This window comes from Pongo pygmaeus, chromosome X (genome assembly GCF_028885625.2).
Source record: "Pongo pygmaeus isolate AG05252 chromosome X, NHGRI_mPonPyg2-v2.0_pri, whole genome shotgun sequence".
In the NCBI taxonomy this organism is placed as follows: Eukaryota; Metazoa; Chordata; class Mammalia; order Primates; family Hominidae; genus Pongo; species Pongo pygmaeus.
Window position 1 is genome coordinate 33,858,216 of NC_072396.2, and position 6,000 is coordinate 33,864,215.

Below are 6,000 nucleotides of genomic sequence, written 5' to 3' on the forward strand. Positions count from 1 at the left end.
TTTTGCCTACACTCAGATGATACATGTTGTAAAATGAAGACTGGCCCACGATTATATTCCAATATGAACCAGTCATCCTTGTGTTATTAAATAGATGGCATATTAATTAGAAAGAACTGAATATGGTAAACATAAAAGTGAACAAGGAGTTAATTCTTAAATAATTGGAAATCCTAAAGACATTATTTTATATTACTTTGGAAGTGCAGGGTCATTTTCCCAAATTGTTTGATTATTTAACATAATTCCAAGCATTATGATTAATGCAGCTTCACAGGACAAATAAGTTGAAGAGAAACAGGCTTATTAGGTAATATACTTACATAAAATTCACAAATTTATTGATTAGGGAAAAAATCATTCTGGATCATTTCTACTTCCTTTTTCCACAGTGATCCATATTGGTTGAAATGTTACCCATATTATAAGGCATATACTTCTTAGGTGTTTAAAAAATATCTTTAGTTAAGTCCAATGGGAAAATATGCTAGTTTGTGAGCGAGTTTATAGGCACTAGGACCAGAAAAAATAAGATAAATAGAATTCAAGCAATTTGGAGGGTGTCCAAATAGACAAAAATGTTTTACTGATGTTTTGATAGGAATTGCATTCAAACTATACATTAGTTTTGGAAGAATTGATATATTTACTATGCTGTATTCTCCAATTTCATTAATACAGTATATATCTCTATTTATTTAAGTCTTTGAATTATTTCCTTAGCTTTTTAGTTTGTAGTATATAGATCTTGTAAATGTTTTATTAGATTCATAAGTATTTCATTGTTTCGGAGTGACTGCAAGATACTATGTGAAAAGTTTTGGGTTTCAGTAGTTAATTGCTTGTATACAAAAATACAATTAATTTTTAATAATTATTTTACTGTGATAAGAAGATTTAATAGGAGATCTACCCAATGAACAGATTCTTAAATTATAATGCTGTATCGTTACATATAGACACAAGGTTGTACAGCAGATCTCTAGAACTTATTAATCTTATATAAATGAAACTTTATATTCATTGATTAGCAATTGACTTTTATAAGTTGATCTTGTATCCTAAGACCTTAACAAACTCATCATTTCTAAGAGTAACTTTGTAGAATACCTGGGATTTTACATAGATCATCATAACATCTGCGAATAGAGACAGTATAACTTTTCCTTCCTGATTTGTATGCTTTTATCTACTTTTCTTGCATTTTTACACTAGCTAGAACTTCCAGTACTATGAATAATAGTAGGGCTGAAAGCAACCGTCTTTGCCTTAATCCTACTATTAGGAAGAAAGGTGTAAATTCTTTCATTATTATTACAATGTTAGCTATAAGATTTCTGTGGTTATTCTTTTCCAAGTTGAGGACGTTCTCCTCCATCGTTAGTTTTCTGAGCGTTTTTATCATAAATGGGGCATTGAATTTTGTCAAACGTTTTTTCCGCTCCATCAATTGATATGATCAAGTGATTATTCTTCTTTAGCTTCTTAATATAATGTGTAAAAATTTGTTAAGGCTTTTTGTCTCTATATCCTTGAGTTTTATTGGTCTGTAATTTGTTGACTTTTCTACTGTGCTTACCTGGTTTTATTATCAAAATACTTCTTCCTCGTAAAGTACATTTGGAAGTGTTGCCTCCTCTTCTATTTTCTGGAAGTTGACAGTTCTCTCCTTTCATCACTTGAAAAATGTCATACTTCTTCCTTCTGGCTTTCATGGTTTCACATAAGAAATTCTCTGTCATTTGAACTTTTTTGCCTATAGATAAAGTGTCTTTTTCTCTTTCACTGTTTTTAAGACTTTTTAAAAAAAATATATAACTAGTTTTCAGACATTTGACTATGATGCGTCTAAGCATGAGTTTCTTTGGGTTTATCCTGTATACTCAGCTCCTTGATTCTGTAGGGTTTTGTATTTTACAAAATTTGGTATTTTTCAATCATTACGTGCTTGAGTACTTGTTCAGCAACACCCTCCCTTTTTGAAACTCTGATGGCATAAACTGTAGATCTTTTATTACATCCCACAGGACAACTGAGAATATTTTCATTTTAAAAATCATTTTTTCCTTCTTGTTAAGACTGTGTAATTTCTATTGTCCTATCTTTCTGCACAGATTTCCCCTGTCTCCTCACCTCCATTCTACTGTTGAGACCATTTATTGAACTTTTTTTTGATTACGATATTTTTGGTTCTAAAATGTCATGTTGTTCTATGTCTTCTATTTCTTTCTGACTTTTCCCATTTTTTATTTGTTGCAAAATGTTTTAAATAGCTTACTCAACAATTTTCGGGATGGCTACTTTAACATCCTTGCTAGATAATTCTGTCATCTTTGTCATGTCAGTATAAGTGACTACTATCTTTTTTCATTCCAGTTGAGATTTTCTTTTTTGGCATTTGGGATATTACATTATCAGACTCTGGATCTTATTTAAATCTATTTTAGCTAGTCCCCTTCTGACTGTTCTGGTGGAAGATAGAGGTAGAAGTGTGCTGCCTTATTGCCAGGTGGGAGTGAAGGTCCTGGTTCCCCACTCCATCTATGGTTGATACTTTAGAGATTATTTGTGTGTGTGTGTGTGTGTGTGTGTGTTGTGTAAATAAATTTTACTTGACACCATCTTAATTCCCTTTAAAATTAGTAAATAGATATCTGGAACCTTGTGAGTTCATTTTTAAATGTTCAGATTTTTTTTTCCACTGGACAAAAAAAAAGAGCTTTAACTCACATTTCCATAGACAATGAAGCCCATGACATTCACATAATGATTTGACTTCAGGACTTGGTACTACATATCAGTACTATCTATAGAGTCAAGAAAGAAAACATTTGCTTACCAAATATAAGCAAAACTCAAAACTAATTTGCCTGTGTTGTGAAAATAATGACTCCTTACTTTGTGGATTGATTCCCAACTATTTTATGAGGTAAATGTGTAGGGATTAATGAAGATTTTTAAAGATTTCTGAATGTAAGAAAGGTATTATGAGTACAAAGAAAGTAAATGCATTGATGCTAGTGAGCTGAGAATCAGTAACATATTTTAATAGTTGTATCTCTTATTGTGTATTAGTGAAGATCCTGGTAGGAAATATAGGTGGCAGATTCAAAAGCATTTAACAGATAATAATTCGGTGAAAGAACTACGGACAAACATATAGGCAGGCTGATGAGAACAAATAAGGGATGGTGAGTCACCTAGCAAGCAGCAAGAGAGGTAATTTGTTTTTACCTCCAGGCCTAATATGTCAAGGTAAAGGAATAATGTTGGAATAGCAATAGAAAAGGACAGTCACTACCAGGACTTTAGTGAGGCATATGTGAAGTGGAACACAAATATCCAAACCCTTTTTTTCCTTGCCCTCTGATCTCCAACTGGTGTCACATAATTTCCTGAAAGTCGGTGCACAAGAGGCGTTGGTGATACAAATGAAGAGACAAGCTTTCCAGGGCAAAAAACAGGGCAGAGAATTGCAAAATGGGTGTGGTAGCGAGGAGTGGAGCCACTGCCACTAATACAACTGAAGAATTTTTAGCAAGCAGGCTCACCCCTACCATTTCAGTCTTGGATGGATACTCAGTACTAGTGTGATACCTTGTAGGAAATATGATCAAGGATGAATAGATCCTACGCAATGTAGCCTTTGCCTTCATTTTCAACCCTACATTACATCTCTGAACTTCCTCGAGTTATGTTATGTGCTTTCCTACTATTATATCTCAGATTATTTCAAAAATTCATCATACTTGTTTTCTGAGCATGCAGCTTTACTCCCTTTTTGCATGTGTGATAAATAAATTGGGTATAAGTTTAAGGTGTTTCTTACCTGATGGAAGGCAAGCTCCATCAAAACAGTTGTGTCTTCCTTTTTAGTTGCTTCATCACTATTGCTTGTCATTTTGTTGTGTGAATAAAATTGTCTCCACTTGCAATTTCTTTGTATTTTATCCTTTGTGTATTATATGCTCCCTCATTCTTCTGGGCTTTGTTTAAATTTACTTTGTGAAGATTTTTTTTTTAGCTTCTCCTCACTCCCCCTCGTAGATGGGTCCAACAATATGAATGCACCTTTACTACTCAGCTGTAAACTTCTTGATATTAAGAATTAATTGCTATTTATATTATGTTGATAACTTTAGCTCTCAAAAGCGCATTGGGTATAATAGGAGTTTAATGATATCAGTTGGAAAAAAGGAAACAGGCAAGAGAGGGAAATAAAGAAATTTATGATCCAGATCATCATAAAATTTAAAATAAAGTTTGAATGTTTGAGAGTAGCAAACCAAATCTCTTTGCGAGTGTATGCTAAAAGAAATTATGAACCTTGGTACTATGGGATGACCATAGTAACAAATTCTCATTTAAAACAATGGAACTGGGCCGTGGAATAAACGTGTATTTATTTATGAAACATTTATTAGGGCCAGATTTTCTACATTAAAGATATGAGCTAAAAGCTTCAGGTCTCTGCCCTCAAATAGATTATACCTTGGGTATATTAAAAGAAAAGTTGACATTTTAATCGATCTGCTAATTGATAAACTTCAATAAGCTTGAAGACTCTTGTCTCAGAGAGATACCTAATAGCAAGACCAGGTTTTAAAGACAACACCGTATGCACTGCCTACTATAAAATATTGTCATTTAGGTTAAATTAAGCATTGTGTTTTAAAAAGCTGCTCCCAAATGCATACACTAGAAAAGATGAAAAGTCTCAAATCAATAATCAAAGTTCTCATCTCAAGAAGAAAATAATAAAGAGTAAAAACTAATCAAAATAAAAACAGAAAAACAGTAAAGAAGATTCATTAGCAAAGAGCTATTTTTTCAAAAAGGTCAATAAAATTGACAATGTGCTAAAAGTGACAAAGAAAAAATTGAGAGGACACAAGTTACCCGTATCAGAAATGAAGTAGGGAATATTACTACCGGCCTGGAAAATACAAAAAAAAAAAAAAAAAAAAAAAAAAAAAAAAAGACAGTAAAGGATTACTATGAACAATTCTTCACATACGTATTTAATAATTTAGATGAAATGGATTGATTCTTCAAAAGGCACAAACTACTGTAAATCAATGAATATAAAATGGATAATTTTAATAGCCTAGACTTTGGCTATTTAATAGTAATTTGGATATACTAGATAATGAGTATAACTATTAAGGAAATATAACTCATAATTTAAAAACTTCTACAAAAACAAACTTCTATAATTGCATTGGAAAAATATGCCAATCTTGTGCAGAATTAATAGCAATTCTACACATTCTTTTCCAGAACATGGAAAGGAAGAAAACAATTCTGAGTATATGTGTTGAGTCCAGCAATAGCCTGATACCCAAACCAGAAAAACAGTACAAAAGAAGAAAACTATAAATCCATATTCCTTACAAATATTAGTGGAAAATTTATTAATAAAATTTCAGCACATAAAATTCAGTATTGTACTAATGGATCACTTGGGGTTTATTTCCAGGATGTAAATCTGGCTTGATATTTGAAAATCATTCACTACAATCTACCATATTAACAGGTCATAGAGGAAAAAATCACACAATTTTATCAATAAATGTACTAAAAGCATTTGACAAACTAATATATCTAATCTTGAAACAACCTGTCTGAAAAATAGGACTAAAGGAGAATTTCCTCAACTTAATAAACAACATCTACATAAACCTACAGCTAACTTCCTACTTAATAGTGAAGTATTAAATGCTTTCCCCTTAATATAGTGAACAAGGCATGAATGCACATGCTCACCACTCTTATTCAACGTACTGCTACAAGTTCTAGCCAGTGCAATGAGGCAAGACAAGTAAATCAATCCATACAGATGGGAAAGGAAGACATAAAATTGTCCCTTATATGTAGATGGCATGAAAATAAAATTTCCAAGCTATCTATAAATAATCTCCTAGAAATTATTGATAAGTGAATTCATCAAGGTAGCAAGATGCAACATAAATATACAAAAATTGATTGTAACCACTTACA